This window comes from Mobula hypostoma, chromosome 3 (assembly GCF_963921235.1).
Source record: "Mobula hypostoma chromosome 3, sMobHyp1.1, whole genome shotgun sequence".
NCBI classification, from domain to species: Eukaryota; Metazoa; Chordata; class Chondrichthyes; order Myliobatiformes; family Myliobatidae; genus Mobula; species Mobula hypostoma.
Window position 1 is genome coordinate 136,883,987 of NC_086099.1, and position 21,593 is coordinate 136,905,579.

At 41.4% G+C, this 21,593-nt stretch overlaps 1 protein-coding gene and 1 long non-coding RNA gene across 2 annotated transcripts in view; one reads left to right on the forward strand and one right to left on the reverse strand.

Moving 5' to 3' along the window:
- Positions 1 to 1,041, reverse strand: part of LOC134344268 (uncharacterized) — an 86,491-nt gene extending 85,450 nt beyond the window's left edge. The window contains exon 1 of the long non-coding RNA XR_010017405.1: positions 536 to 1,041. This is a non-coding gene — a long non-coding RNA (uncharacterized LOC134344268). The remainder of the gene's footprint in view (positions 1 to 535) is intronic.
- agmo (alkylglycerol monooxygenase) overlaps positions 1 to 21,593 on the forward strand; it is a 403,147-nt gene that overhangs the window by 357,050 nt on the left and 24,504 nt on the right. The window lies entirely within an intron of this gene.

Consider the following 21,593-nt stretch of genomic DNA (forward strand, 5'->3'; position numbering starts at 1 on the left):
AATATGCCACATAAATGAAAGTAAAACCTCTGATATGCTGTGCAAATGAGATCTGCTATAACTATATATTAAACTATTATCCACAGTATATAGCACTTGCCAATTTTATCTATTGTAAATTATTACGTTTTCATTTATATTGAAACTAGCACTTTAAAAGAATCATTTGCACCTGCTGCCAGAGGAGGTTCTGAAATACCATCACTGAAAAAGGGATTTTAATTACAGTATGACATTTAGAAAGGCAATTACCATTGGAATTTATAAATGAATCCTCAACTGAAAAGTAGTTTTTAAAACATCAAAATGTGAACAAAATTAATTCTGTAAACCCAGATCTATTTATCATTAAACAAAACACAAAATGCTGGAAGCACACAACTGATCAGGCGTCTCACAAATTTCTACTGATGGACCGTGGAGAGTATTCTAACTAGCTGCATCGCCGTCTGGTATGGGGGCGGGGAGGGGTTATGGCACAGGATCAAAACGAGCTGCAGAAAGTTGTAAACTTAGCTCCATCATGGTCACTAACCTCCATAGCATCCAGGACATCTTCAAGGAGCAATGCCTCAAAAAGGCTTGTTCACATTGCTGTCATCAGACAGGACGTACAGAAGGATGAAGGCACACACTCGATGATTCAGGAACAACTTCTTCCCTTTGCTATCTTATTTCTGAATGGATATTGAACACATAAACACTACCTCACTACGTTTTTATTTTTATTTTTGCACTACTTATTTAATTTAACTATTTATACATATACTTATTGTAATTCATGTTTTTCCCTGTGTTATTATGTACTGCTGCTGCAAAACAACAAATTTCTTAACATATGCTGGTGCTACTAAAACTGATTCTAATTCTGCCTGACTCACTGAGTTCCTTTGACACTTTTAGTGCTACTCCAGATTCCAGCATCTGCAGTCCTTTGTGTCTCTATTTATCATTAAAATTGACTTCCTGCCTTATCTGAAGATAACATTTGGCCTTTAAACTGCATCTGCATGACATTTACACTTAGTTATTTATGTACTTCCATTAGGGGATGATGAGTGTAAAGTGTATGGTAGAGAATAGGACTAGAGAGTATATAGGGAATTATAGAATATGAAAACACAAACACGAGGAAATCTGCAGTTGCTGGAATTTCAAGCAACACACATAAATTTGCTGGTGAATGCAGCAGGCCAGGCAGCATCTCTAGGAAAAGGTACAGTTGACGTTTCGGACCCTTCGTCAGGACTAATTGAAAGAAGAGTTAGTAAGAGATTTGAAAGTGGGGGGGGAGGGGGAGATCTGAAATGATAGAAGACGGGAGGAGGAGGGATGAAGCTAAGAGCTGGAAAGTTAATTGGCAAAAGGGATATGAGAGGATCATAGGACAGGAGGCCTAGGGAGAAAGAAAAGGGGAGGGGGGAATCCCAGAGGATGGGCAAGGAGTATAGTGAGAGAGACAGAGGGAGTAAAAGAGAGAGAAAAAAAGAATGTGTGTATATAAATAAATAACGGATGGGGTACGAAGGGGAGGTGGGGCATTAACGGAAGTTAGAGAAGTCAATGTTCATGACGTCAGGTTGGAGGCTACCCGACAGCATATAAAGTATTGTTCCTCCAATCTGAGTGTAGCTTCATCTTGACAGTAGAGGAGGCCGTGGGTAGACATATCAGAGTGGGAATGGGACATGGAATTAAAATGTGCTTCGGCAGTCTGAGGCACCCACATGCTTCAAGCAGACTTCAATTATATCGGTGTCTAAGAATATAGTAGCCTGCCTCAATGACTATTGTCTAGTAGCACTTACAACCACAGTGATGAGGTTTTTGAGAGGTTGGTGATGAAACATATCAACTCCTGCCTGGGAAGTGACTACCATACCAACAGGTCCACATGTTAATTCCATGTCCCATTCCCATTCTGATATGTCTCTAAAATTAATCTTAGGTTGTATACGGTGACATGTATGTACTTTGATAATAAATTTACTTTGAACTTTTAGTTTTTGTGCTGAGACATAAGGTAAAATTAGTTACCAAGGATGACTGTCATTTACTAGGGGCCTATTACTATAAGTGAAGATTATGTTACTGCAACAGAGACTACACAACCTCACAGTCCAATTTAGTCACGAGAACGGCTTCCCTGGAAAACTTTGCTAAAGCATTGGCATGTTGGGTACTGAAGAATGTTTTTGCAGCTGTAGACCTAAGAGTGGAGAAAGTAGTCAGAGTGCATAAAGAATGTGTTAAGTGGGAGTTAATTATCTCTCTTCAAGGCATTGTCAGGATGTTTATATTCGACAAATTTATACACAGCAATCCAGTTGGGTCCGTTATCTGACTGTCAACTAGAATTAGTAAAAAAAGTACATTTTTTCCAATAATAATCAATTTGCTCATTAAATTTGTAGCTGTTTTCTCAGAATCAGAATCAGGTTTAATATCACTGGCATATGTTATGAAATTTGTTGTCCTTGCTTCTGCAGTATCACGCAATACAAAGTGAATTACAGTAAGTATATATATATATATATATATATATATATATATATATAAAAATATATAAGTAGTGTAAAAATAGAAATAAAAAAAGTCATGAGGTAGTTTTCATGGGTTCAATGCCCATTCAGAAGTCGGATGGCAGAGGGGAGAAGCTGTTCCTGAATCTTTGAATATGTGACTTCAGGCTTCTGTACCTCTTTCCTGATGGTAGCAATGAAAACAAGGTATTTGTGTTAAACATAAGCTGGACATTGTCAGATTTTGCATGCAAGTTTAATAGCCAACTTGAAATCACTACTCTGTTATAGCATGTGCCCTGCTGTATGTAACTTTACAAAGTGTATGTTCGCCTTGTGATCTCATCAGGTTCTGGATCAGGTTGACCCTACTTTTAGATTTCTCCTGAGGTTCTGAGAGATTATGTCTGCATTCTTTATGTGAGGAGTTCTGTTGAATTTTGGTATAATAAAGACAGCATACCTATGTGTACAGGTTATTGTCGAAATCAGACGGCTGCACAACTGGGATCTGCCTTCCTGAGAAACTCGACGGCAGAAACTAGTATAACGGTGGTTTAAAAAAAAACACTCCTCTGTTCTGTATCTGCAGTAAATAGAGTGCAAGGTACATTTGGTATGTTGAAATAGAAGCAGACTCACAGAACCTAAATGGTAGAGAGGTACAAGATTGTAAGAGAAAGATCAATAATAGCAAAAAGCATTAAAGTCAGTGGGAGAGGGATCTGAGCTCTGGGAGTGGCAGTGCACAAAACAGGAGGAGGCAGACACACTCATCCAATTTTATTTTGACGACAGATTGAGCAACATATGATTGGTACTAGTATTGGTTTATTATTGTCACAGGCACCAAGATACAGTGAAAAGCTTGTGTTGTGTACCGTTAATGCAGATCAAATCATTACACAGTTGAACTAGAATAAGGTAAAATAAAAACAATGCAGGATAAAGTGTAAAGATGATGGAGGCGGATACGATAGGGTCTTTTAAGAGACTCCTGGATAAGTACATGGAGCTTGGAAAAATAGAGAGCTATGGTAACCCGAGGTAATGTCTAAAGTAAGTACATGTTCGGCACAGTATTGTGGCCCAAAAAGCCTGTATTGTACTGTAGGTTTTCTATGTTTCTATGTAAAGGCCTTGGAAAAAGTACAGTGCAAGTAAATGTTATGTGCAAGGTCATAACGAGGTAGATTACGTGTGATCCAGAAGCAGGGAGGTTTTTTTTGTATAGTTTATCTCTATGCCACAAAATAAGCATTTTCAGAGCTCCATTTGTTTTTGAACTGCTGGTGAAGATGTCATCTTTGCAGGTTTGGCCGAAGTCACCAGCAGCCTCCATCCTCTGTAAGATGCTGGTTAGTGTCTTCTCATTGATGACTGCTCTTCAATTTGAAAGCTACAGATACCAGCTGATTTTTTTATGCCACTTCCTTATATAGTTTTTTGTGAAAAAAGAGGTGTCAGTTGAATGACAATCTGCTGAACACAGTACTCAATTTTTCTCCATATACGAGGGGTGATTGATAAGTTCATGGCCTAAGGTAGAAGGAGTCAGTTGTAGAAATCTTAGCACATTTATTTTTCAACATAGTTCCCTCCTACATTTACACACTTAGTCCAGCAGTCATGGAGCATACGGATCCCTTCTTTCTCGAAGTGGTCCACAGCAGGGGTGATTGATAAGTTTGTGGCCTAAGGTAGAAGGAGATGAGTTATTAACTTCAAACTTTCTGCATTATCACTCAAAGAGTTGAATTGCACGTGCATATAACGAGAGTGTCTTGGACCTCCAGGTGGTCCACGCAGGTGTGATTGATAAGTTTGTGCCCTAGGTAGAAGGCGATGAGTTATACAGGTCTTGTTACATGCACGTGCAGTTCAACTCTGAGTGAAAATGCAGAAAGTTTGCAGTTAATAACTCACCTCCTTCTACCTTAGGCTATGAATTTATCAATCACCCCTGCTGTCGACCACTTTCTGGAGGTCCAAGGTGCCGACTTCTACAAAGAAGGGATTTGTATGCTCCACGACCGCTGGACTAAGTGTGTAAATGTACGAAAAACAAATGTGCTAGGTTTTCTAAAATTGACTCCTTCTACCTTAGGCCACGAACTTATCAATCACCCCTCGTACATCTCCAGTACAACTCCCTACTTCTCAGTTTCCATGACTGTAGAATCCAAATGTAAGACACAATTAAATATAAGAATGTTCATTGTTGCAATCCTAATCCTGCACACTTCAAATGGATTCCATCCCAAACTATGTTAGATGAAACTTTCTGTAACTGTGATCGAAGTCGCCGGAGAGACACTGAAGCTGGTGATAGAGACTTCTTTTTATCATAACAAGCAGGTATTCACATGCAGACACTTTCAGTAGAAGTTTTAAAACCCAAAAGTACATCACATTTTTATACCCTTAAGGTCAAAGGTTACCGCAGATGATTCAATACAATTTCAATAGTTACAATGACATTACTTCCTTCAATATTTTAGGTTGACAATACTTCCTTGGAATTACACATCTACAGTGGGAGACACTTCTGCCGGGGCAAGCTAATGACACAGATATTCTAAAAACTTCTGAAAACAGAAAGGCAGATGCCCAAGAGTGTTTGTATGAGCTGATTCTCTGAATACACAATAGATCAGCAACTATACTTGTGACATGTTTGATAATGCTAAGTGACAATATCAGCCTGGTCTGCCAGCTTGAATTCAGTCATATTAGTACAAATAACTTAGCCTTGTTATCCGGTCTGATGCAAGCCAATCAACACAACTCCATTGTCTTAATAACACTCACAACACGCTGGAGGAACTCAGCAGGTTGGGCAGCATCTGTGGAAACAATCAGTCGACGTTTCGGGCCGGAACCCTTCGTCAGGACTGAAGGGGGAAGGGGCAGAGGCCCTATAAAGAAGGTGGGGGGAGGGTGGGAAGGAGAAGGCTGGTAGGTTCCAGGTGAAAAACCAGTAAGGGGAAAGATAAAGGGGTAGGAGAGGGGAAGCAGGGAGGTGATAGACAGGAAAGGTGAAGAAGGAAAAGGGGAAAACACAATGGGTAGTAGAAGGAGGCAGAACCATGAGGGAGGTGATAGGTAGCTAGGGGAGGGGGCAGAGTGAAATCAGGATAGGGGAAGGGAGGGGGAGGGAATTACCGGAAGTTGGAGAATTCTATGTTCATACCAAGGGGCTGGAGACTACCTAGACAGTATATGAGGTGTTGCTCCTCCAACCTGAGTGTAGCCTCATCATGGCAGTAGAGGAGGCCATGTATGGACATATCCGAATGGGAGTGGGAAGCAAAGTTGAAGTGGGTGGCAACTGGGAGATCCTGTCTGTTGTGGCGGACGGAGCGGAGGTGCTCGACGAAGTGGTCCGCCAACCTGCGTCGGGTTTCACCAATGTCCATACATGGCCTCCTCTACTGCCATGATGAGGCTAAACTCAGGTTGGAGGAGCAACACCTCATATACCGTCTAGGTAGTCTCCAGCCCCTTGGTATGAACCTAGAATTCTCCAACTTCGGGTAATTCCCTCCCCCTCCCTCCCCTATCCCGATTTCACTCTGCCCCCTCCCCCAGCTGCCTATCACCTCCTTCATGGTTCCACCTCCTTCTACTACCCATTGTGTTTTCCCCTATTCCTTCTTCACCTTTCCTGCCTATCACCTCCCTGCTTCCCCTCCCCCACCCCTTTATATTTTCCCTTACTGGTTTTTCACCTGGAACCTACCAGCCTTCTGCTTCCCACCTTATTTATAGGGCCTCTGCCCCTTCTCTCTTCAGTCCTGATGAAAGGTTCCGGCCTGAAACGTTGACTGATCGTTTCCACGGATGCTGCCCGACCTGCTGAGTTCCTCCAGCATGTTGTGAGTGTTGCTTTGACCCCAGCATCTGCAGAGTATTTTGTGTTTCCATTGTCTTAATGTTTGATGTGCATATCTGAACATCTCATGGTCAAATTTTGCAAACAATATCAGTTAGTCTACAGGCCAGTTTAACTTCAATCTACTGGTTGTAATTTACTGAAGCTTGATTCTTTATTGAAATAATATCTGCTATATTCATATAACTACAGAATTCTCCCTAACAAATGTAGCTTCATTTTTTTTTATTTGAGATCTAATCATTTTGCCAGAAATTATTTCTGTTGAACTCCTTGGGTTAAAGTACCTTGGTTCTGAAGAGCTACAAATTAGCTTTATGCTTTGCCAGTTTATGAAGATTTATGTCCAAGAATAACATTTCCTCGCAAGCTGGTTATATGCTTATCACGTTTTTCTGTAATGGACTTGACATCCAATTTATAAAGATATCTCTCCAATGAATAAAAATAATTCACCCGGTTTGCTGTGAACATGTAATAGCTTACTAAATCTGTTAATTTCTTGACTCTCCTGGTCCGTTACCGTTTCCAATTACCAGATCCTGAGGCATAATCAATAACTCAAACTGTTCTATCAATTGGAATTTGATAAAGGTGGTCAATGTACTTCTAAATTTTACTGTAAGTGGATGGTTTCTCTACATTGCTATCACAAGCATGAGGTGCGTGTATAAGATGGTATGTGCTGTGTTTGCAAAGCCTACTGTGAATATGAGCAGCCACATGGAGAAGTGTTGGAAACATCCCATTACAGGCAATATATCATCAGTGTGACAAGCAGGATTTAGGGCTGTTTTCATTTGAATTGTCAATGCAGCTGTTCACAGACTGACTGAGGGGAGAAACAGTTAACCCCTTTTTTTCCTGCTCCAACTCTTCCTATGGCATAAAGACAGTTTAAGCATTGCTTTCAAAGAGATTTCTTCACTAACAACGGGGGAGACAAAGTGTTTTGGATTTTTTTAATTGTCTCGTGTTGGAACTAAATAATACAACTGAAGACAATTTAAAAGTCAGGTGTTTCCTTGCTCAGAGTGCTTAAAGTTTGTCTGTTCTGGGCATTTCTTCAATACATTTGAGGGCCTATCAAGAGTGGAAGGCCTTAGAAAGTGTTGTCATTAATGCAAAATAAATATGCAGCGGGAGATATGTGATTGAAGTAGAAAAATTGAGCGTCAGACTTCTCTCTTAAGGTAGAATTCCAAAGGTGCTAAGCCAGGTGCTGATCTGGTCCAACCCTGCACTGGGTCAATTATAGAATTGCAGAATGAGAAGCTGTCTGCCAATGTGAGAAATATGATACTGATGTTGTAGTGACAGGGTCATTACTAGAATAGTCACCTGGAAATCAAAGCACCTGAGATCAGGGTTGTCGTCCCTTTGGAGACATAGCAGACAAATATCTGAGGCCACCCTGAACAGTGTGCTGAAAACAGTGCTCTTCTTTGAAGAAGCTATGATGTTTCTGGAGCAAGTGATGCCAACCTTGTGAAATGATGGACAGTGGGCAGATAGTTGGCAAATTCAAAGTTGTCCAGCTCCTACAGGATGAGGGAGGGATTTTCCAGTCCAGATGGTGATGTGATAGCAGTATTCAGAACTTTTTTCTTATTTCTACTCAGCAATTTTTGCATTCCTGTCTTCCTTCTGTTTTTGTTAATCCAGGTTTCTTTTCTAATGATAGCCCACATCCTCCCTGGATCCTATAAATATCAGAACTAATATTTTGTTTGTAATAAATTGTTCTGGTTCTTAATTTCCCAGTTCTGATTTGGGATTTAATCTTAATCACTAGTAATAAAATGGTTTATTTGAACCTTTGTGAACGACTTTGCAAGAGCTTGTACCAATATGAGAACTTGCTTTGTGACAAACTGCAAGTGAACTGTAATGTGTTTTTTTCCCTCTTTGATAGAGTATTTGTCCTTTGTGTTTCAAAATTCTTTTCAGAAAAGTTTCTATTATTTATTGCCATCATTACAAGCAATAATTAGAAGTCGAATAGTTTTGAAACAGATGTCTTTTTTTGAACTGACTTTTATTAATTCAGGTGCTAACCAATGCTGACTGTTCTCCAGGTTGACAGTCCTGTTACCCAGGCACAGATTTTAGAACAATGTGGAGCCTAACTGATTTTAACTATTAACAAATGAAATTCTGCACAAATGTTCCATGTGGTTTCTTTACAAATTAAGTTTACAGGCTACAGTTTAATTTTTATGACCTTGTAAAACAGATGGCTGTAGGTTTCTCCAGTACTGCCATCAGCTGCTTTGATCTTTCGTCCAAATATCTGGATATTTATGAGGGGTCTGGGTACAGGCACTGAAGAAATTATAGAACGTAATGGAGCCTACATTTTCCAACAGATGGGTGCCTGTTGGTGTGAAGAATGCCGTGCTCTGCCATGTGTTGCTCAATGGCATTTTGCTCTTGGTGCTGATGGTGTCCACCTGTTAATTGATTTTCCTCCATTAATTAGGGCTCAGTGATATTTTGATATGTTTTTATTTATTTCCACTGAATTAGAATTGCACTAATATCACTTCTGGCACATTGGCCTTCATAAATCAAAGTATTGAGTACAGGAGTTGTGGTGTCATGTTGAAGTTGTATAAGACATTGGTGAGGCCTAATTTTGAGTATTATGTGCAGTTATGGTCACCTACCTACTGGAAAGATGTCAATAGGATTGAAAGAGTGCAGGGAAATTTTACAAGGATGTCGCTGGGACTTGAGTTATATGACAGTTTGAATAGGTTAGGACTTTATTCTGAGGATAGGAGAATGAAGAAATATACAAAATTATGAGGTGTATAGATAGGCTAAGTTCAAGCAGACTTTTTCCACTGAAGTTGGGTGAGTCTGCAACTAGAGGTCATGTGTTATGTGGGAAAAATGAAATACTTAAGGAGAGCATGAGGGGGAGCCTCTTCAATCAGAAGGTGGTGAGAGAGTAGTATAAACCACCAGCGGAAGTCATGGAAGCAGCTCCAATTTGAACATTTAAGAGAACTTTGGATAAGTGCATGGATGGGAGGAGTATGCAGCACTATGGTCCAGATGCAGGTTGATGGGATTCGACAAAATAATTGTTTGGCATTGATTAGATGGGCTAAAAGGCCTGTTTCTGTGCTGGTATATATATTCTATGACTTTATGACTCTTCACACCATTTACAGGAAATTTTTAAAATATATATATATATATATTGAAACCTGCGCAATAGATTTACAATAGTTAATTTTCTTTTCTGCTTTTTTATCTTGCTCTCACTTCTGGTACACTCGTGAGGGTTGTTGAGCAAAGAATTGTTTTATTGTAACAATTAGTAAAACCACAATAGATAATGTTTGCATAATAATGTAGCAACGTCGTAGAATAGAAGCTGGAGTAGACCATTTAGCCGTTCAAGCCTGATTTCCTATTCAATACAATCATTGTTGATCCTTCATTTGAATACCATGTTACTGCACTGTCTCCAAGCCTGTTACGTCTAGAGGGCTATCTCATTGTTTATTGTCTGAAGTGACTTGGCCCACACAGCCCTCTGACATTAAGGATTCTACAGGTTTAGCACCCATTTTTTTCTCCTCAGTCCTTATTTCTCTACATCTTCAAAATTTCACCTCATCTCAGTTCTGCATGTCTTAGCCCAAATCCTGAAGTCGTGTTTTGAGGATCAACCAGTGAGGGAAACTGTCTTCTCAGTATTCTGGCAGTCAAGCTTTGTTAGAACTTTGTATGTTCTAATGTGATTTCCTCTCATTCTTCTAAACTCGAAGTTTATCACAGTCAATCTAATCCTCTTTGCTGTCTCAATGCCAAGTACATCCTTTCTTATGTAAAGAGTCCAAAAAGGCACGTAATACTTGCATGTGTGATTTCACGTTCAAGTTTATTGTTGTTAATGGGATAGATACATGGGCTATAAATGCCATGAAAATTATCTTTTCCCAGCTGCAGCACAGTACATTACAAGACTAGGACAAACACAAGTAAACATAAACTGAAATTAACATAAATTAAACATATATGTACAAAAGAAACAACAAAATAAGCATAATGACACTGTCAAGGTCTGAGTTAATTGTAATTCAAAACCTTTGCTCCTGTATTTGAAATCACAGCCTGGGATAGTAACACCAATGCTCTTGAGGGGAAAGGCCTACAAAAAGTAGTGGACACAGCCCTGTCCCTCACGGGTAAAACCTTCCCCACCACTGAGCACATCACATGGAGTAGTGTCACAGGAAAGCAGTATCCATCATCAAGGACCCTCATCCTCCAGGCCATGCTCTCTTTTCGCTGTTGGTACAGAAGCTTCAGGATCTACAATACCCTCAGGAACATTTATTACCCTTCAACCATCAGGCTAGTGAACCTGAGAGAATAATTTCACTCAGCTTCGTTTACCCCAACACTGAACTGAACACAACCTATGGACTCACTTTCAAGGAATCTTCATCTCATATTTATTGTTTTTTTTTCTTTTTTGTATTTACACAGTTTTTTGTCATTGTTTGGTTGTCCACCCTGTTTGCAGCCTTTCATCGATTCTGTTGTGTTACTGTGCATGCCCGTGAGAAAGTAAACTTGCTTTCAGTAACTGATGTATGAGGTCACTTCTGTTTGTCAATTAACATTTCTCAGTCTGTTGCTGTTTAGATAATTCTCTGTCTTTCTGGGTCTTTTTTTCCTATCTGTATGTAACTTCATAGCTGTTCATTTTACATCGTATTTTCTATTTATTTGGCCAGTTGCCCTTCTTGTTTATATCTCAGTTGTAACCTCGGTATTCTCATCACACTCATGCTCATCCAGTTCCATATTATCAGTAAATATAGAAATTCAGTTCCAAATTATTGTTTATTGCTGGGACCCAAATACTAATCCCTGCAGTGCCCTCGAATCAATGCCTGTCCCCTGAGAAAGGCCCAATTATTTCTACATGGTTTTCACTCCTTCTCAGTACATAAACACAAAAGCCCACGTGCTTTAATTTTGCATACTTAACTTTCAGGTTAGATGTCAGAAAATACATGACATCCAGTGGTTCTTCCTTACATCCAGTTACCTTCTCAAAACTTCAGTTAAGTTTCTTGAACTTGATTTTCCTTTCAGAAATCCACTTTGTCAAATCATGATGGTATTTTCCAAGTGTTCTGTTATCACATCCTTTATAGTTAACTCCCTCATTTTCCTCCACTTGTTTATTAATCTCCTGTCTTCTCCCTCCCTCTGTTAAACATTTCCCATCCTCCTTGGCAGGAACAACATTCAACATTCTGTAGAATTTTGGAAAGTTTGTAATTTACTTGGCTAAATCTTTTTTTTCTTTTGGCATTCTGGTATCCAGATTAGTAGGACCTGGATATATACCAGAATTCAATCACAATAATTTCACCACACAAGTAAGTTTACAAACAAGAATTTCTATTAATTCCTCTCTGCTATTAGTATCTTGGTTTCCTAGCATTTTGAACAAGTTCAGCGTCCTCAACCATGAAACAGAAGCAAAAGTTTTTGTTTAATTGCTCTATCATTTCCTTGTTTCCATTATAAATTCACTAATTTCTGATTTTTTGGGATCTATATTTGTTTTTGTTAATCGTTTTCTTTTACTAACTTGTAAAAGCTTTTACAATCTGCTATTATGCTCCTTACAAGTTTTCTCTCATAGTCTATTTTTGCACTCTTAATTTTCTAGGTCCATTTTTGCTGGATTCTAAACTGTATCCAATCCTCAAGGCATGCAGTAAAATTGCTGGCAACTTTCTGCCGCCTCTATGAAGCTAATATTGTCATTAAGATCTGTGTTTAACCAAGGTTAGGTTACAGTTTCCTTTGTATATTTCCTGGAGGAGGAAGAAAAGAGAGTCATGCACGTTAATAATTGTGACTGTATTAGATGCTATCAAATGATTTGCAGCCAAATTTCTGCATTGGCACAGAGCAAGTAGGAACTGTAAGTCTTCATCTGGTATCGATCAGTTTGTTATTGATTTGCTTCAAAATCTTACTGAGGAAATAATCCCATTATCAAAGTAGCAGCAACATCTACATCTTCACCATATGGTAAAATACATTCCGTTTCTCAAATGTTTCATGGAACATTTCATAATTCAAGTATTTGACCTCAGATTAGTGAGACAGTTTTATTTTCAAAGTACCTTCTTACTGGTGGGCTGCAATTAAGTGTAAGGGACTCACTGATTCTTATGAGGACAGAGGTTGCACCGCCAGTCTTTGGATTCAAGCACCATTTGTTTTGATTCCATTATTCAGAGTTGAAACTTTGGCATGGTACATGGTTACAGCTGCTCTCACTTTGAAGATCATTTCAATGGAGACAGTCCTCACTCTGGATGCAGGATGTCAGCTCCCTACTTATAGAGTGACTTCCTTTAGTTTCCCATTACTAGCCTGTGTGCAATAGATTCCAAATCATTTTGGCTCCCAACAGATTAGGTATGGTAGCACAGTGGTTAGCACGATGCTTTACAGTACAGGTGACCATTGCTCATGTAAGGAGTTTGTACATTCTCCCCATGATGGCGTGGGGTTCCTCCAGGTGCTCCAGGTTCTTCCCACAGTCCAAAAACATACCAGTTAGTAGGTTAGTCGGTCAATGTAAACTATCCTGTGATTAATTGGGGGATTGCTGGACAGTGTCGCGCAAAGGGCCAAAAGGGACTACTCTGCACTCTAGCTCACAATAAATAAATAAATAAAATTAAGCCAATGATCTAGCTCAATCCAGAAAGTTCAGGATTTATAAATAGCAACCTTGTCGTGTAAGTTGAGGGAGTTAAAGTGGGACAGGCAGTCTAACAAGCATCAAGTAAATCCTGTTTACCATCCCTTCAGATTTGCAGGTGTTGTTCAAAAGCATAAAGGAACATTGCATATGCTTGGGGAAATGTAGTGGGTGGAGGAATGTGGAGGGTGGCTGAGAAATTTGGAATGCATTGAATTCAGGACATGGTTGTAGGGAGATAGGCCACCAAAGAATGTACTTATACACACATCACTGGTCATTTTATATTGTTCTGCCATTCAGGAAACACCTAAACCATGTAGAAGCAAACAATAGACACCTAGACATGACTTGTAGGGTTACTGAAAGGTATACCTAGAGTTTGTAAGCATCTTCCTTTGGGCAGCCGGAGTGGGAGGTCATTGAATTGTCTGGAAAATTCAATGGATGAGATATTTGCTGTGAAAAATTACATAATGATATTCCCGAAGGGTAAATTTTAAAGCAATTCCTCTTTTAATATTTAAAATCATCGCTGTTATAGTGTGGAGTGATGTTTTCCAGTATTATGAAACTTGGGGCACTAGTAAGTCACAGCAGGAATAGTGTAGCTCTCAGGATCACCCAAATGGGCTGATGGAATGGATGGAAACATAATAGTAAAGTTTAAAGTGTTAAGTGAGAGAGTTTGGGAAGACTGATATGGCAAGATAAGATCATGAAATCGGCATGCATCTGAAATGTACAGATGAGAGAAACTGCTTAATTCTCCATATACAAAGCCTTAAAGATGTAAAACAAGTTAAAATGTAGTATAAAATACTTATTTGATCTTTAGATACAAAGAGTTTCAGAGTAAAGGTATGATGCTAATACTTGGAAGCCTCAGCTATATAGAAGATTACAACAGAGGCTTTCTATTTGTAAACCTTTTAACCTACTCTAAGATCAATCTAGCCCTTCCCTCTTACATAGCCCTCCATTTTTCCATCACCCATGTATCTATAACCCCATATACTTTCCTCCAATCACCTTAAAATTATGCCTCCTGGTTTTAGCTACTTCCTCTGTGGCTATCTGTTCATTCTGTGCCTCTTACCATCTTGTACACATCTATCAAGTCACCTATTATTCTCCATGCTCTCTAATCCAGGCAGCATCCTGGTAAATCTCCTCTGCACCTTTTCTAAAGCTTCCACATCCGTCCTATTATGTGGCAACCAGAAATGAACACAATATTCCAGGACGTAATATTCCAAGTGTAGTTTAACCAGTGTTTTATAGAGTAAACAACAGGAATTCTGCAGATGCTGGAAATTCAAGCAACATACATCAAAGTTGCTGGTGAACGCAGCAGGCCAGGCAGCATCTATAGGAAGAAGCGCAGTCGACGTTTCAGGCCGAGACCCTTCGTCAGGACTAACTGAAGGAAGAGTGAGTAAGGGATTTGAAAGCTGGAGGGGGAGGGGGAGATGCAAAATGATAGGAGAAGACAGGAGGGGGAGGGATGGAGCCGAGAGCTGGACAGGTGATAGGCAGAAGGGGATACGAGAGGATCATGGGACAGGAGGTCCGGGAAGAAAGACGGGGGGGGGTGACCGAGAGGATGGGCAAGAGGTATATTCAGAGGGACAGAGGGAGAAAAAGGAGAGTGAGAGAAAGAATGTGTGCATTAAAAAGAGTAACAGATGGGGTACGAGGGGGAGGTGGGGCCTAGCGGAAGTTAGAGAAGTCAATGTTCATGCCATCAGGTTAAGGACTCTTCCACCCCCACCGATGACCCCTTCTCCCGTCTTCATCCCTCCTCTTCTTCATGGACACCCCGCTCTGGTCTTCTGCCTGCTCTGGATCTCTTTATTGCCAACTGCCGACGGGACATCAACCGTCTCGACTTCACCGCACCTTGTCCCCATTCCAACCTCACTCCTTCGGAATGCTCTGCTCTCCACTCCCTCCACACTAATCCTAACATTATTATTAAACCCGCTGATAAGGGGGGTGCTGTTGTAGTCTGGCGTACTGACCTCTACCTTGCCGAGGCACAGCGACAACTCGCGGATACCTCCTCTTATTTACCCCTCGATCGTGACCCCACTAAGGAGCACCAGGCCATTGTCTCCCACACTATCAACGACTTTATCCGCTCAGGGGATCTCCCATCCACTGCTACCAACCTTATAGTTCCCACACCCCGCACTTCCCGTTTCTACCTCCTACCCAAGATCCACAAACCTGCCTGTCCTGGCCGACCTATTGTCTCAGCTTGCTCCTGCCCCACCGAACTCGTTTCTGCATACCTCAACACTGTTTTATCACCCCTTGTTCAATCCCTTCCGACCTATGTTCGTGACACTTCTCACGCTCTTAAACTTTTCGATGATTTTAAGTTCCCTGGCCCCCACCGCTTTATTTTCACCTTGGATGTCCAGTCCCTAAATATACTTCCATCCCCCATCAGGAAGGTCTCAAAGCTCTACGCTTCTTTTTGGATTCCAGACCTAATCAGTTCCCCTCTACCACCACTCTGCTCCGTCTAGCAGAATTAGTCCTTACTCTTAATAATTTCTCCTTTTGCTCCTCCCATTTCCTCCAAACTAAAGGTGTAGCTATGGGCACCCGTATGGGTCCTAGCTATGCCTGCCTTTTTGTTGGGTTTGTGGAACAATCTATGTTCCGTGCCTATTCTGGTATCTGTCCCCCACTTTTCCTTCGCTACATCGACGACTGCATTGGCACTGCTTCCTGCACGCATGCAGAACTCGTTGACTTTATTAACTTTGCCTCCAACTTTCACCCTGCCCTCAAGTTTACCTGGTCCATTTCTGACACCTCCCTCCCCTTTCTAGATCTTTCTGTCTCTGTCTCTGAAGACAGCTTATCCACTGATGTCTACTATAAGCCTACTGACTCTCACAACTATCTGGACTATTCCTCTTCTCACCCTGTCTCTTGCAAAAACGCCATCCCCTTCTCGCAATTCCTCCGTCTCCGCCGCATCTGCTCTCAGGATGAGGCTTTTCATTCTAGGACGAGGGAGATGTCTTCATTTTTTAAAGAAAGGGGCTTCCCTTCCTCCACTATCAACTCTGCTCTTAAACGCATCTCCCCCATTTCACGTACATCTGCTCTCACTCCATCCTCCCACCACCCCACTAGGAATAGGGTTCCCCTGGTCCTCACCTACCACCCCACCAGCCTCCGGGTCCAACATATTATTCTCCGTAACTTCCGCCACCTCCAACGGGATCCCACCACTAAGCATATCTTTCCCTCCCCCCCTCTCTCTGCATTCCGCAGGGATCGCTCCCTACACAACTCCCTTGTCCATTCGTCCCCCCCATCCCTCCCCACTGATCTCCCTCCTGGCACTTATCCGTGTAAGCGGAACAAGTGCTACACATGCCCTTACACTTCCTCCCTTACCACCATTCAGGGCCCCAAACAGTCCTTCCAGGTGAGGCATCACTTCACCTGTGAGTCGACTGGGGTGATATACTGCGTCCGGTGCTCCCGATGTGGCCTTTTATATATTGGTGAGACCCGACGCAGACTGGGAGACCGCTTTGCTGAACATCTACGCTCTGTCCGCCAGAGAAAGCAGGATCTCCCAGTGGCCACACATTTTAATTCCACATCCCATTCCCATTCTGACATGTCTATCCACGGCCTCCTCTACTGTAAAGATGAAGCCACACTCAGGTTGGAGGAACAACACCTTATATTCCGTATGGGTAGCCTCCAACCTGATGGCATGAACATTGACTTCTCTAACTTCCGCTAGGCCCCACCTCCCCCTCGTACCCCATCTGTTACTCTTTTTAATGCACACATTCTTTCTCTCACTCTCCTTTTTCTCCCTCTGTCCCTCTGAATATACCTCTTGCCCATCCTCTCGGTCACCCCCCCCCCCGTCTTTCTTCCCGGACCTCCTGTCCCATGATCCTCTCGTATCCCCTTCTGCCTATCACCTGTCCAGCTCTCGGCTCCGTCCCTCCCCCTCCTGTCTTCTCCTATCATTTTGCATCTCCCCCTCCCCCTCCAGCTTTCAAATCCCTTACTCACTCTTCCTTCAGTTAGTCCTGACGAAGGGTCTCGGCCTGAAACGTCGACTGCGCTTCTTCCTATAGATGCTGCCTGGCCTGCTGCGTTCACCAGCAACTTTTATAGAGTAACATTACCTTAAGGCTCTTGAGCACAATCACCAATTTAGTGAAGGCCAACACACCAGACACCTTAACAACCCTATGAACTTGCGTGGCAACTCAAAGGAATTTATAGACATAGACACCAAGATCCCTCTGTTCCTCCACACTGCTAAGAACCCTCATATTAACTCTTTCTAAAGTAAATTACTTCATACTTTTCCAGGTAGAACTGCTTCTGCCACTTCTCAGCCCAGCTCTGTGTCCTGTCAATAATCCATTGCAACCTGCAATAATTTTCTGCACTATCCTCAACTCCACCAACCTTTTGTGTCATCTGAAAACTTACTAACCTGCCCTTCTACTTCCTCATCAAAGGAATTTATGAACATCACAAAGTCTCACAACAGATTGCTGTGGAACACCACAGGTCACCAGCTTCCAGGCAGTATATGTTCCATCTGCAACCATGAGCCTTCTATGGGCAAGCCAATTTTGCATCCACACAGTCAAGTTTTCCTAGAACCCATGCCCCTAACTTTTTGAATAAGCCTACCATGGGAAGACTTATCAAACGCTTTACTAAAATCACATACACCACATCCACCTCTCCACCTTCATCAATTTGTTTTGTCACTTCCTCGAAGAATTCAAACAGGCTTATTCCACGTGACCTGACCCTCACAAAGCTATGCTATCACTAGTACTTCTCCAAATGCTCATAAATCCTGCCTCTAAGAATTTTCTCCAATAATTTGCCCACCACTGAAGTAAGACTCGCTGGTCCATAATTTTCAGGGTTATCCGGTCTCCTTTTTTCAGAACAAAGGAATAAAATGTGCCACCCTACAAACATCTGTTACTACTCCTGTGAGGACACAAAGATCATCACCAAAGGCACAGCAGTCTTTTCCCTTGTTTCCCATAGTTACCTGGGATATATTCTATGCACCCCAGGGATTTACCTATCCTAATGTTTTTCAAACATTCCAGCACATCCTATTTCTTAACATCAACATGTTCTAACATATGATCCTTTTTCACACTGTCCTCACAAATGTCAAGGTCCATTACAAACTATTCATTTAGTACCTCCCTTTCTACCTCTAACTCCAGGCCCTCTTCCATCTCAGATCAGTACTACCTTCACTCAAGTCATCCTGTTCTTCACATAACGTGTAGAACACCTTGAGGTTTTCCCAAATCATACGCACCAAGCCCTTAGTTTGCCACATTCTAGTTCTGTTTAGTCCAGTCTTCAGTGTTTTCCTGGCTATCTTGTAACTCTCTAGAGTCCTGTCTGATCCTTGCTTGCTAAACTGGATTGTAGCAATTGTGGGCAATGTAAGTAATGGGAAAAGGAGTGATTTATCATGATAGAATCAGACGTTGGGGTTTTAATTACAACAAGAGAGGGGAAATACTAAGATTGTTCTTCTTAAAATAGAGAATGTTATCCCCTTGTATCATTTTCACCTGAATGACCAAAGATTGTGGATTAAGCAGAAAGTTACGTGATCCAACCCTGTAGACGCTGCAGCATGTAAAACTCATTCTACTTCCTCAGGAGACTAAAGAAATTTGACGTGTCCCCATTGACCCTTACCAATACTTACTGATGCACCATAGAAAGCATCCTGTCTGGATGTATCATGGCTTGGTATGGCAATAGCTCTGCCTGTGACTAAAAGAAGCTGCAGAGAGTTGTAGACACAGCTTAGCACATCACGTCCATGGACCCTGTGTACTTTTTTTGCTGCCTCAGCAAAGTAGCCAGATTAATCAAAGGCCCTTCCCATTCTGGAGGGGTAAAATATTTACCAGAAGAAAACTCGATGTTCATGCCATCAGGTTGGAGGCTACCTAGACAGCATTAAAATGGTTGGCTACCAGAAAATTCCACCTTTTGAGGATGGAGTGGAGGTGCTCGACAGAGTAGTCCACTTATTTATGTCGTCTCGCAGTGTTGAGGAGGCTGCACCAAAAGCACCGGATACGTAGATGACACCAACTGATTCACAGGTGAAGTGTTGCTTCAACTGGAAGGACTGTTTTGGGCCCTGAATGGAGGTGAGAAAGGAGATGAATGGTCAGGTGTAGCATTTCTGTCACTTGCAGGGATACGTGTCAGGAGGAAGATTTTTAGAAAGGTTTGAAAGAACAAGGGAATCATGTAGGGAGCAATTCCTGCAAAAAGCGGAGAGTGGGGGTAGAAGTAAGTATGTAATTGGTGGTAGGGTTCCATTGAGGATTTTTTTCCTTCCCCTTCCCTCTTCTTGTATTCCCCAGTCTAGCCTCCTAACTCTTCTCATCTGCCTTTTACCTTACCCTTGCACCTCTCCTCCTTCCATTTTTCCCATGGTCCACTCGCCTCTCCTATCAAATTCCTTCTTTTCCAGTCCTTTGCCTTTTGCAATTATCACCTCCCAGCTTCTTACTTTATCCTCCCTCCCCCTCCCACCTGACTTCACCTATCACCTTCTAGTTTGTTCCTCCTCCCCTACCCCCACCTTCTTTTTCTGTCATCTTTCCCCTTTCCAATACTGATGAAAAACCTCAGCCTGAAATGTCGACTGTTTACTCTTATCCATAGATGCTCCCCGACCTGCTGAGCATCTCCAGCATTTAGTGTGTGTTGTTTTGACCTTGCACCTTATTGTCTGGCTGCACTGCACTTTCTCTGTAGCGGTTGTGCTTTATTTATTCTGCATTCTATTATTGTTTTACCTCAATGCACTGTGTAATGATTTGATCTGTATGAACAGTATGCAGGACAAGCTTTTCACTGTATCTAGGTACATTCTTTCTTTATGTGCCATGTCATATGATACGGACAATCATGGTCTTTCCATGACCATAATTATTCTTGGCAAATTTTTCTACAGAAGTAGTTTGCCATTACCTTCTTCTGGCCATCGTCTTTACAAGACAGGTGAGCCCAGCCATTATCAATACTCTTCAGAGATTGTCTGTCTGGCGTTCGTGGTCACGTATCCGGACTTGTGATACGCACCAGCTGCTCAAACGATCATCCACCAGCTGCTCTCACCCATGGCTTCACGTGATCCTAGGGACCTAGGTGCATGTGACAATAATAAACCAATTCCAAGTTCAATTCCATTTCCAAGAAGATGAATATCTCTGATGAGTAGGTTCATAACCAAAAGTCATAGATTAAACGTCATTGTCAAGTTTTATCTACGGATGTATGTGGTGAATTAATTTCACTGGGAATTGTTGCATAATTGGGATTGGGTTGCTACAGCTGTAAAGCTGGTGAAATGAGCAGCAGATACCAGAGTTACTGATGTGGGACTAACTCTGTACCAGAGTTACAGCAAGGATGGGGGACTAAACATCTCTTCTTTAGGAACGGAATGAAATTTTTATTCATGTTTCAGCTTTGCCACAACTCACCTACTCACTAGTGATCTGCTTTTTCACTAGTATACTTCCCTCTACCCACAAATCTAAAGGCTCTCATAAAATGGATTCATCGTAAAATGGATCTATTACTTGGGGCTTATAGAATGAAGGTGACGATGTGTGGTTCTCGTGGATTCACTCTCATTATGAGCATTGCACCTGGAGAAAGGAAATTATAATAGTGCTCCAAATGAATTTCAACATCTTACAGCACAGAAAGAGGTCACTGGTCACCAACTTGTCAGAAATACCATATTATTTTTGTCCCACATCCTGGCTTTCAGTCCTCTGTTCCCTGTTCCCTGCCATAAACTTACAAATTAGTTGACAAATTTATAAACACAGCTTCAAATCTTTAATTACTGGTTCAATTATTTTTGAAACTTTTAAGAGAATTAGATTTCTCCTCACTTTCAGGTAATATATTCCAGATTTTAACATCTCTCCATGTGAAAATATTTCTCCTTGCCCTACTCATTTCTGCTAGCTTTTTTCTTGCCAATTATTTTAAATCTTTAGCCTCAAGTTATCAACATACTTGTCAGAGTTTCACTCTTTACTCAATCAAAGCTACTCATAATTCTGTATATCTCTATGAGTTCTCCCCTTTACATTGCCTGCTCTAAAAAGGACAAGACAACTTCTTTGCATTCCAGAAATCTCTCATTCCTGTTATCACCTTGTAAATGTCCTCTGTACCCTACTCAATTAAAGACTCTACACCTTTTCTTTAGTTTGAGGTTCAGAACTAAAGGAATATTCATTTGAGGCATAACATGAGGGTGTATCAACTTGTCTAGCTATCCTCAAAAATTTGTCAACATGCAAACTTATATGCCTTTTCGCTA